Source organism: Ovis canadensis, chromosome 18 (genome assembly GCF_042477335.2).
Source record: "Ovis canadensis isolate MfBH-ARS-UI-01 breed Bighorn chromosome 18, ARS-UI_OviCan_v2, whole genome shotgun sequence".
In the NCBI taxonomy this organism is placed as follows: Eukaryota; Metazoa; Chordata; class Mammalia; order Artiodactyla; family Bovidae; genus Ovis; species Ovis canadensis.
The window spans coordinates 41,460,249-41,472,512 of NC_091262.1; the positions used below are offsets into that span (position 1 = coordinate 41,460,249).

The 12,264-nt window shown below is 41.2% G+C and overlaps 1 long non-coding RNA gene across 1 annotated transcript in view; it reads left to right on the top strand.

Annotated features, from left to right (window-relative positions):
• The window catches only part of LOC138423293 (uncharacterized), a 150,961-nt gene that overhangs the window by 90,265 nt on the left and 48,432 nt on the right, over window positions 1-12,264 (top strand). The window contains exon 3 of the long non-coding RNA XR_011250215.1: window positions 10,701-10,845. This is a non-coding gene — a long non-coding RNA (uncharacterized lncRNA). The remainder of the gene's footprint in view (window positions 1-10,700; window positions 10,846-12,264) is intronic.

A 12,264-nucleotide genomic window follows, 5' to 3' on the forward strand; every position in this document is an offset into this window, starting at 1 on the left:
CAGGTTAAGGAATCTAGCATTCTGTGTGTGGGAGGTGCAGCCTCGGGGTCACTGCCTCCACTCCTTTCCCATGACCTCAGCCATCGGGGCCAGTCCCGTCTCCTTGCTCACCTTGCTTCCTGCACCCCTAGCCCCTCAGCAATCACCAGGGGGTCAGGTGGCAGCAGCATCCCCAGGATCACAATCTGGGGAGCCTTCATTCACATTTGGGGGCCAGAATTCACTGATGGCGGTGACATTTCTTTTCATTAATATGGCAGGAGATGTTTTCATTGAACAATTTCAAAGACAGTCACAGGCTGGAGTCAGTAGCTCAGTCATTGAGTCTGGCCATTCAGTGGCTCTGCGGCCTTCTTTCTGATATATAACACAAGGGCAAGGGTGTTGTAAGCAGATAGGGGGTGTATTTAGCATAGAGTCTAAAGAAAAACGTGAACTGTAACGCCTGCAGAGTTAGGCTGCAGAAAAGCAAACTTAGTTACAGACATGCTGAGTTAGGAGCAGTTAAAGTAAAAAAAAGTAGGAATATTCAGGCCTGCTCACTGTTCTCTTTATCTTCTTTGTTCTCAGGAAAGGGAAAGAGAAAAATTCTTCTTTTTTTTTCCTTTCACTGCAGCAAGTGTACAACAGACTGATTCAGTTATGACTTAACCATATAGCATATTTGTACTTTTTATTGATTCTTTTGCCATAGAGATTATTGAACAAGGTGGAGTAAAGTTCCCTATGGTGAACATCAGGTCCCTGTGGAGGAACTATTAGAGATACAAATGTTTTTACATGTGCAAGGAACGAAGGAAGGAGATATTCCTTGTGGATTATCTATTATAGTGACAGGTATTTATTTATATGTTAGATATAAGTATTTCTATATATATATAAAGAGAAGAAAGGAAGGCAGGAGATAATCTTTGTGGATTATCTAATACAGATACAGATTTCTGTGGGTATATTAGAGATACAGATTTCAGTGCATAGGTGGAAGGAAGGAAGGAGATAATCCTAGTGGCTTATCTATTACAGATACAGATTTCTGTGTTTACATTAGTACTGACCTCCTAATTCATCCCTAGCCCTTCTCTTCTTCTGGATTCTTTTTTTTTTGTGTTTAAAGCTCTGAGTTTCCTTTGGTGTTGCAAATTATTTCCAATGTAATTCTTTTTTTAACTTTGCCTACAAGGGACATCATCTGCTGTTTTCTTCCTCTGTTGCTGACTCCACTTAGTGTTTGATCCTCCAGGGTTCAACCTTATGGTGACCAGTGACATAATTTCATAATTTCAGTGGCAGTTTTCATGTCTGAGTAATGGCCCACTGGCTTCAGCAATATGTGAACCATGAACTTCCAGGTATTCAAGCTGGTTTTAGAAAAGGCAGAGGAACCAGAGATCAAATTGCCAACATCTGCTGGGTCATTGAAAAAGCAGAGAGTACCAGAAAAACATCTATTTCTGCTTTATTGACTATGCCAAAGCCTTTGACTATGTGGATCACAAGAAACTGTGGAAAATCCTGAAAGAGATGGAAATACCAGACCACCTAACCTGCCTCTTGAGAAACCTATATGCAGGTCAGGAAGCAACAGTTAGAACTGGACATGGAACAGCAGACTGGTTCCAAATAGGAAAAGGAGTATGTCGAGGCTGTGTATTGTCACCCTGCTTATTTAACTTCTATGCAGAGTACATCATGAGAAACGCTGGGCTGGAAGGAAGCACAAGCCGGAATCAAGATTGCTGGGAGAAATATCAATAACCTCAGATATGCAGATGACACCATCCTTATGGCAGAAAGTGAAGAGGAACTAAAAAGCCTCTTGATGAAAGTGAAAGAAGAGAGTGAAAAAGTTGGCTTAAAGCTTCAGAAAACGAAGATCATGGCATCTGGTCCCATCACTTCATGGGAAATAGATGGGGAAACAGTAGAAACAGTGTCAGACTTTATTTTTTTGGGCTCCAAAATCACTGCAGATGGTGACTGCAGCCATGAAATTAAAAGACGCTTACTCCTTGGAAGGAAAGTTATGACCAACCTAGATAGCATATTGAAAAGCAGAGACATTACTTTGCCAAAAAAGGTCCGTCTAGTCAAGGCTATGGCTTTCCCAGTGGTCATGTATGGATGTGAGAGTTGGACTGTGAAGAAAGCTGAGCGCTGAAGAATTGATGTTTTGAACTGTGGTGTTGGAGAAGACTCTTGAGAGTCCCTTGGACTACAAGGAGATCCAACCAGTCCATTCTGAAGGAGATCAGCCCTGGGATTTCTTTGGAGGGAATGATGCTAAAGCTGCAAGTCCAGTACTTTGGCTACCTCATTCGAAGAGTTGACTCATTGGAAAAGACTCTGATGCTGGGAGAGATTGGGGGCAGGAGGAGAAGGGGATGACAGAGGATGAGATGGCTGGATGGCATCACTGACTCGATGGATGTGAGTCTGAGTGAACTCCTGGAGTTTGTGATGGACAGGGAGGCCTGGTGTGCTGCGATTCATGAGGTTGCAAAGAGTCAGACATGACTGAGGGACTGAACTGACTGAATGGCCCACTGAATATACATACCACATTTCTTTAAGATTTAATCTGTCTATTGTAAGTAGCAGTACAATGAAGCTAGGGGTTCACATGGCTGTTTGAATGATGGTTTTCTCAGGACATTGACCAGGTGAGGGAACGTCAGATCTTAGGGTTAGCTGTCTCAAGGGGCAGTCTCTATCCCACCCTAGACCTTCTTTCTTCCTTATTTATTATCTGTTTATCTTTTTTCCCCAATTTTGTGTTTCAATCCTTGCCAAATTTTAATGGAGCTGTTTGGTATAATTTGAGTATAGATCCTTTATCTGTTTTGGAAATAGTCTCTTTCAGTTTGTGGTTCATTATTTGATTTTCTGAATAAGGTATTTCATAGAGTAAAAGTTTTTAATCTTATAAATAATTTTATAAGTTTTATTTTTCTGAGGAAGTTTTTACTCATATGAAAGTGAGTAATTGTAAGGAAGTAATATGAATGTTATTAATTGTATGAAAGTTAATAATTTATGAAAGTTATTCAATTTATGAAAATTATTAGTTTTATAGAAGCTTTAATTTCATGGATATCTATCTGCATATATATATATATATTTATCTACTGAGAGATATAAAAGTGTCTATCTACCCAGAGATGTTAACATCAATATAGAGATGTAAAAAGTTGTATCTTGATAAAAATATCTATATACATATCTGTTTATATTCTTTGGCCAGGTGTGTTTTTCAGTCTTTGCCAAATGTAAATTTTTTCTAATTTGAGTACAGATCCTTTATTCGATATGTGCTTTGGAAATGCTTTCTTCCAGTCTGTGGTTCATCTTTTGATTTTCTGAATAAGGTGTCTCATGGAGTAGAAATTTTTCATTTTATAAATAATTTTATAATTTTAATATTATGAGGAAGTTTTTAATTTGAAGTAGTTTTTAATTTCATGGTTTTAAATTTTCAGAAACATCTTCATTTTATGAATGTTTTTAATACTTTGTTGTTGTTATTCAGTAGCTAAGTCGTGTCCAACTCTTTGTGACCCCATGGGCTGCAGCATGCCAGTCTTCTCTGTCCTTCACTCTCTCCTGGAAATTGCTCAAACTTATGTCCATTGAGTCAGTGATGCCATCTAATCATCTCGTCCTCTGTCGCCCCTTTCTCCTCCTGCCCTCAATCTTTCCCAGCATCAGGGTCTTTTCCAATGAGTCGGCTCTTTGCATGAGGTGGATGAGGCTTCAGCATCAATGAATATTTAGGGTTGATTTCCTTTAGGATTGACTGGTTTGATCTCCTTTCTGTCCAAGGAACTCTCAAGAGTCTTCTTTAGCACCACAGTTTAAAAGCATCTGTTCTTCGGTGCTCAGCCTTCTTTATGGTCCAACTCTCACATCCATACATGACTACTGGAAAAATCATAGCTTTGACTATTACAACCTTTGTCAGCAAAGTGATGTCTTTGCTTTTTAATATGCTGTCTAAGTTTGTCATAGGTTTTCTTCAAAGGAGCAAATGTCTTTTAATTTCATGCTGCAGTGAAATTTCATGAAATGTGAAGTCCAGTGATTTTGGAGCCCAAGAAAAGAAAATCTGCCAAACATGCATTTTTTCCCCCATTTATTTGCCATCATGTGATAGGACTGGATGCCATGATTTTAAGTTGAGTTTTAAGCCAATGTTTTTACTTTCCTCTTCCACCCTCATCAAGAAGCTCTTAGTTCTTCTTCACTTTCTGCCACTAGGGTGGTATCATCTGCATATCTGAGGTTGTTAATATTTCTCCCAGCAATCTTGATTCCAGCTTGTGATTCATCCAGCCAGGCATTTCGCATGATGTACTCTGTGCATATAGCCTTTTATACAGTTCATGAGGTTCTCACGGCAAGTATACTGGGGTGGTTTGCCATTCCCTCCTCTAGTGGATCATGTTTTGTCAGAACTCTCTGCTATGACCTTTCCATCTTGCGTGGCCCTGCACAGCGTGGCTCATAGCTTCATTATATTACACAAGCCCCTTCACCACGACGAGACAGTGACCCATGAAGGGGATCCTTCATGTTGTTGACCCTTTTTCAACAACACAAGAGATGACTTTACACATAGACCTCACCAAATGGTCATTACTGAAATCAAATTGATTACATTCTTTATAGCTGAAGATGGAAAAGCTGTATACAGTCAGCAAAAACAAGACTTGGAGCTGACTGTGGCTCAGATCATCAGATTCTCATAGCAAAATTCAGGTTTAAACGAAAGAAAACCTAGGAAAAACACTAGGCTAGCTAGGTATGACTTAAATCCTATATGGATTCACAGTAGAGGTAATGAATAGATTCAAGGGACTAGATCTAGTTAAGAGTGTGCCTGAAAAACTATGGATAGAGATCCATAATACTGTAGAGGAGATGGCAAACAAAACCATCCCAAAGAAAAAGAAAAGCAGAAAGGCAAAGTGATTATCTAAGGAGGCTTTACAAATAGCGGAAGAACGAAGAGAAGTGAAAAGCAAGGGAAAGAGGGAAACGTGCATCCAATTAAACACAGAGTTCCAAAGAACATCTAGGAGAGATAAGAAGGCCTTCCTCAATGAACAGTGCTTAATAACAGAAGAAAACAACAAATGGGGAAAGACTAGAGATCTCTTCAGGAAAATGGGAAACATCAAGGGAGCATTCTGCCCAAAGATGGGCATAAGAAAAGATAAAAATGGTAGAAACCTAGTAGACACCGAAGAGATCAAGAAAAGATGGAAAGAATACACGGAAGAACTGTATAAAGAAAGATCTTAATGAGCTGGATTACTACAATGGCGTGGTTCGTCACCCAGAGCCAGACATTCTGGAGTGTGAAAAGTGGGCCTTAAGCACTGCTGTTAATAAAGTTAGTGGATGTGATGAAATTCCAGCAGAATTATTCAAAGCCCTAAGGATGATGCCATCAAGGTTTTGCCTCCATTATGTCAGCAAATCTGGAAGACCCAGCAGGGGCCACAGGACTGGAAAAAACTCATTCCAATTTCGAAGAAGGGTAGTACCAAAGACTGTGCTAACCATCAGATAACTCATCTCTCATGCTAGTAAGGTCAGACTTAAAATCTTGCATGCTAGGCTTCCGCATTTTGTGAATCAAGAACTTCCACATGTCCAAGCTGGGTTTAGAAATGGAAGAGAAACTAAAGATCAAATTGCCAACATTCACTGGATTATAGAGAAAGCAAGGGAATTTCAGGAAAACATCTATCTCTGTTTCATCAGCAGTGCTAAAGCCTTTGACTGTGTGGATCATGACAAACTGTGGAAAGCTCTTAAAGAGGTGGGAATACCAGACCATCTTACCTGTCTCCTGAGAAACCTGTGTGCAGGTCAAGAGGCAAAGTTAGAACCCTGTATGGAACAACTGATTGGTTCAAGATCGAGAAAGGAGTATGACAGGGCTCTCTGCTGTCACCCTGTTTGTTTAACCTATACTCTGAGAACATCATGAGAAAGGCCAGGCTGGATGAGTTACAAGCTGGAATCACGATAGGCAGGAGAAACGTCAACAACCTCAGATATGTGGATGATACCACTATAATGGCAGAATGTGAAGAGGAACTGAAGTACTTCTTGATGAGAGTGAAGGAGGAGAGTAAAAGAGCTGGCTCAAGACTAAATACTAAAAATCTAAGATCATGTCACCCAGCCCCATTACTTCATGGCAAATAGAAGGGAAAATGTGGAAGTAGTGACAGATTTCCTCTTCTTGGGCTCTAAAATCACTATGGATGGTGACTGCAGCCATGAAATCAGAAGATGATTGCTTTGGCAGGAAAGCGATGACAAACCTAGACAGTGTGTTGAAAACCAGAGGCATTAACTCTGCTGACAAAGGTCTGTACAGTCAAGGCTATGGTCTTCCCAGTGGTCATGTATGGTCACGAGAACTGGATTGTAAAGAAGGCAGAATGCCAAAGAATTGATGCCTTCTAACTGTGCTGTTGGAGAAGACTTTTGAAAGTTCCTTGGACAGCATAGAGATCAAACCAGTCAATCTTAAGGGCTGCTGCTGCTGCTGCTAAATCGCTTCAGTTGTGTCTGACTCTGTGCGATCCCATAGACGGCAGCCCACCAGGCTCCACCATCCCTGGGATTCTCTAGACAAGAACACTAGAGTGGGTTGCCATTGCCTTCTCCAATGCATGAAAGTGAAGTCGCTCAGTTGTGTCCGACTCTTAGCAACCCCATGGACTGCAGCCTACTAGGCTCCTCTGTCTATGGGGATTTTCCAGGCAAGAATACTGGAGTGGGTTGCCTTTGCCTTCTCTAATCTTAAGGCCTGCTGCTAAGCTAAGTCACTTCTGTTGTGTCCGACTCTGTATGACTCCATAGACAGCAGCCCACCAGGCTCCCCCATCCCTGGGATTCTCCAGGCAAGAACACTGGAGTGGGTTGCCATTTCCTTCTCCAGTGCATGAAAGTGAAAAGTGAAAGTGAAGTCGCTCAGTTGTGTCCGACTCTTCACGACCCCATGGACTGCAGCCTACCAGGCTCTGCTGTCCATGGGATTTTCCAGGCAAGAGTACTGGAGTGGGGTGCCATTGCCTTCTCCACTCTTAAGGGCGATCAACCCTAAATATTCACTGGAAGAACTGATGCTGAAGCTGAAGCTCCAGGATTTTGGTCATCTGATGCAAACAAATGACTCATTGGAAAAGTCCCTGATGCTGGGAAAGATTGAGGGTAGAAGGAGAAGAGGGCATCAGAGGATGAGATGGCTGGATGGCATCACCAATGCAATGAATGTGAACTTGGGCAAACTCTGGCAGATGGTGAGAAACAGGGAGGTCTAGTGTGCTGCAGTCCATGGGGTCGCAAAGAGTTGGACACGACTGGGCAACTGAACAACAACAACACTGCTTTGAAGTTAAATAAGCAGGGTGATAATATACAGCCTTGACGTACTCCTTTTCTAGTTGGAACTGGTCCATTGTTCCATGTCGGGTTCTAACTGTTGCTTCTTGACTTGCTTGCATCCAGGTTTATCAGGAGGCAGGTAAGGTGGTCTAGTATTCCCATCTCTTTAAGGATTTTCCACAGTTTGTTGGGAATCATGCAATGAAAGACTTTAATTGTTTGAAAATTTTTAATTTATGTAAGTTTTTAATTTTATGATATAAAAATATATACCTCTATTTTCATATATGACATATGTTCCTATACTGTCATATAAGAAATATATACCTGTATTTTCATATAAGACATACATATCTGTATTGCTATATATGAAATATATACCTCTTTTCATATATGAAAGATGTATAGCTATTACTCAGCAAATAGCAAAATAAAAGTGGGAGATTTTTTAAAAATAGATTCCATTAGGAAACTAATTTTGATGAGAATTTTTTAAAAAAAAATCACATAATTTTTGCAGGTGTAGCCAATGAATCTAATTACAGGATAAATATGTTTTTTTTTAAACTTAAGTTCCTCTGTCGGTGTTCTCTGAAAACACATTTTATTTTCATTATTTTTGATACCTACATATTGATTTCAGTTTGCAATGCCCTGTAAATGGAAATCACTTAGCAATGTTCTAGTTTCAAAGTAAAACTTTCGTATGTATTAAGATGTAAGACAGTATCCTTGAATTAGAAGGGTTATCTTCAGTCTCTAAAAGCATCACTCAAAAGACAGTGAATTTCTTTATGGTTCCTGGACTGGTATTTGCAAGTCTACTAAATCAAAAGCTCTGGAACTTCATTCTGACAATTTGGGTTCATAAATCCTCCAACTGATTCTGAAGCACCCCGAAGTTTAAAAACTACTGCCATAGAAGTCCCAGTGAAACACATCTTACCAAGCCCAAGTTGTAAGAATTATTATCATTACAAGTTATAGTAAAACTTTGATTCTTTTGGTTAAAGAATAGCAAAGGATCCTATACTCCAAATATATATACTCATATTTTCATATATGAAATATATACCTAGCTTTCATAGGTTTTCATATATGAAATATATACCTAGGTTTTCATATGTGAGATACATACTGAATACTACTCAGCTATAAAAAAGATTAAAATAATGGGTTTTCAGCAATATAACCCTAGACATTATCATAGTAAGTGATGTAAGTCAGACAAAAAGAAATACCGTGTGTTATCACTTCTATGTGAAATCTAAAACATGACACCAATGAACTTATCCATGAAACAGAAACAGACTCACAGATAGAGAACTAGAGGCTGCCAGAGGGGAGGGCGGGGAGGGGCAAGACGGGTGTCAGGGCCAGAGACAGAAACTGCTAGGTATGAAGTCAGTAGCTATAGGCATATATTCTACAGCACAAGGAAATACAGACTCTGTAATAACTTTAAATGGAGTATAATCCATAAAAATAGTGATTCACTCTGTTGTACACCCAAAACTAATACAGTGTTGGAAATAAACTGTACTTCAATTTTAAAAAATTGTTGATGGCTCTCTACAAAAACAAACTAATCAAAAAAACTGGCAAAACAAAAAGGGGAATTTTTAAAAATAGAGATTCCATCGAGAAACTAATTTTGGTGAAAAACTCCCTTAGGCTTATGGTGTAATCCCCGTGTCCTGGTGTCACTTTAAGACATATATCTTGCTGTCAGAGGGCTGTTAATCTTACCGAATCCTAAAACATCATTAACAACTCACCTAGTCATACAGAAAGAGGTGAAGCTGTATCAGCAGGGCAAATGGAATGGTCAATCTGAGGCCTGAGATGTGGGAAATGTCAGCTGACATGGTGGTCTCACCATGAGCCATCCGGTCAGTGACTGAATTTGCTCAAGGAACAGCTTTTATTGGGAAGTAGACCTTGGTCCTAACACAATGGGACCTTTATAGGGAGCAATGCAGGTCTCTAAAACTGCTCAAAGGTGCACGTGTGTGTGTTAGTCGCTCAGTCGTGTCCGACTCTTTGCAACCACATGGACTGTAGCACGCCAGGCTTCCTTGTCCATCATCAACTCCCAGAGCTTGCTCAAACTCATGTCCATTGAGTCGGTGATGCCATCCAATCATCTCATCTTCTGTTGTCCCCTTCTCCTCCTGCCCTCAATCTTTCCCAGCATCAGAGTCTTTTTCAAAGAGTCAGCTCTTTGCATCAGGTGGTCAAAGTTTTGGAGCTTCAGCATCAGTCCTTCCAATGAATATTCAGGACTGATTTCCTTTAGGATTGACTGGTTGGATCTCCTTGCAGTCCAAGGGACTCTCAAGAGGCTTCTCCAACACCACAGTTCAAAAGCATCAATTCTTCAGCACTCAGCTTTATAGTCTAACTCTCACATCCATTCATGACTCCTGGAAAAACCATAGCTTTGACTAGATAGACCTTTGTCGGCAGGGTAATGTCTCTGCTGTTTAGTATGCTGTGTAGGTTGGTCATAGCTTTTCTTCCAAGGAGCAAGCATCTTTTCATTTCATGACTGCTGTCACCATATGATCCAGCAATCCCACTCCTAGACTTACATCCAGACAAAGCTATAATTTGAAAAGGTACATGCAGTATTCTAAAAGAATTTGTGAATACCTTGCTGTGTATCTGACAAAAAACCTTTACTCTCACATCTGAGATATCAGATTTGTTTTCACATATTGCCTGCTATATTTAGACCCTTGGTTCATACTCTATATTTTTCACATACTGTCATAATTAAGTCCAATTTGAGTTTTAGCTTTATTTTTATGAAGGCTTTCCCTCCAGCAGCATAGGAGCATTCCCTTTTCTCCAGGCCCTGTTACCCTGGTATGACATTTCAAATCTCCAAAATGTTACCTGTTGATATGAATATCAATTTCATTCTAGCTCACTTTAAACAGAGAAGCAAAAAATCAGAGGGCCGATGTTTTCTGTTTTCTTAATGGAGAAAAAATGAAACTGTTAGAAAAAGTTCTTGCAGCTCATGTGGTCTTTGAGTCACTAATTGTTGGCAGGAATTTTATTTTTAAGTGTGATTCTTCATTCATATAACAAATAACAGATGAAAGTAGTTTGAAATGATGGCTTGCTTCTACCTAGAAAATCTGAGCCAAAGGAAACAATAGAAACCACAAAGATCAGGGTTCACAAAGATCAAGATTTTAAGAATATTTTAGGTTTGCAAATAATAGTTAATATGCTTGCAATTTCAAGAATATATTTTTATACTGATAAACAATGTATTTTTCCAGAATATTTCCAATGTGGTCACCTCCTGCTGGAAGCCTGGGATACTGGAATCAGGCCACTTCCGGTTTGTCTTTATAGGACACTGGGCTGCACTCTGAGAAGTTCCCGGATCTCCCCTGCACCAGATCATCATGGCCAGAGAAATTGGTAACATTGTTGTTTTGCCTGTTGAAGTGTTTAATGACACAGCTTCTTTCAGTTTCCTGATGTGGGTGAAGTGTGGAGCCCAGTGATGATTTCTTTTTCAAGAAATCTACATTCTTGCTCCCATAGGAGGGTGGGCCCCCGTCCAACGGTGAGAGACCCTGCATGTGTGTGACCTGTGCCTCCTGGGAGACCAGCCCTAAACTAGTTTGAACCTGACCAAGTTCCGTCTACGTGGTAGGTTTAGACCTCTCCAAGTCTTGTCTACACTGATGTTTAGACGAGACCGTGTGCTTTCTGCAGTGAGAACATTTAGGCCTGACCTTGTACTCTCTGCACTAGGACATGGAGACCTGGGTAGAAACTCGGCCTGGCCTCTGTCCTGGAAATCTCCGTGCCTGTGTCTGAATGTCAGTGCTCAGATGTCTGGGGTCTGGAGCTGAGATGGGCTTCTCTGGGGAACCATGCTCTTCTCCGAGTGGGGTTCCATGGCCCTCCCAGGGGTCAGTGTTGTGGTAGGGTTCATAGTCTTTCTCCCTGCCAGATTCACCTTCCCTGGGGCGCCTTGAGACTCCTCAGGTGGGCTAACTAGTAATTATTCCAATGTTCCAGCACATTTAAGTTTAATAGGGAGGCAGGTTCACCTGGTGAATTGATTCCAGGGCACAGGGATCGGGCAAAAAGTCAATGGGCAGCAGGTGAGGCTGCTGCTGTGACCTCCTTCCAGTCAACTCTCTCCTCCAAAGAGAACAGAGCTGCCCCTCGTTTCTCAGCCCAGCTCTCCTGTTTTCTCAGCACCTTAGCAGGACAAGAAAGACAGAGCCTGCCAGAACCAAGGTAGTGTGTTCACCTCTAGCATGAGCTTTCAAACCAGCAAAGAATCACACAGAACCAAAGTGAAAACAGGAGGGGCCTGACTTCTCAGAGACAATTGTGGGGAGAGGAGATGGTCCCTACACTCCTTTCTAGGGTCCTAGAGGCCCCAGGGTCCAGGCTTGTTTACATCGGGGGCCACTGACCACAGTCATGGTGTCCTGACTGCAGGGACATGTGACCCCAGGTGGGTGGTCTGAGGACTGTGTGAGTCTCACCCTATCTCCATGGGTCAGGATCATGTGTGTGGGGAGACCATAAGTACAAAGCTAAAAAAACAGGGAGAATACATGAGAGCTTCACGTGTGTTTAGGAATTAATGCTTTATGGTGTTCACTTTATACAGGCCTGTGCCTGTTTTCTTCTTTACCCTCTCGAGGTTCACCCTCCCTGGGGCTCCTGGAGACTCCTTAGGTAGTTATTCCAATTCACCTGGTAATTATTCCAGTTCACCAGCACGGGCATGGCGGGAAGGGAGGCAGGTTCACCTGGTGAACTGATTGCAGGGCACATGGATCAGGTGAAAAGCCAGTGGGCAGCAAGTGAAGT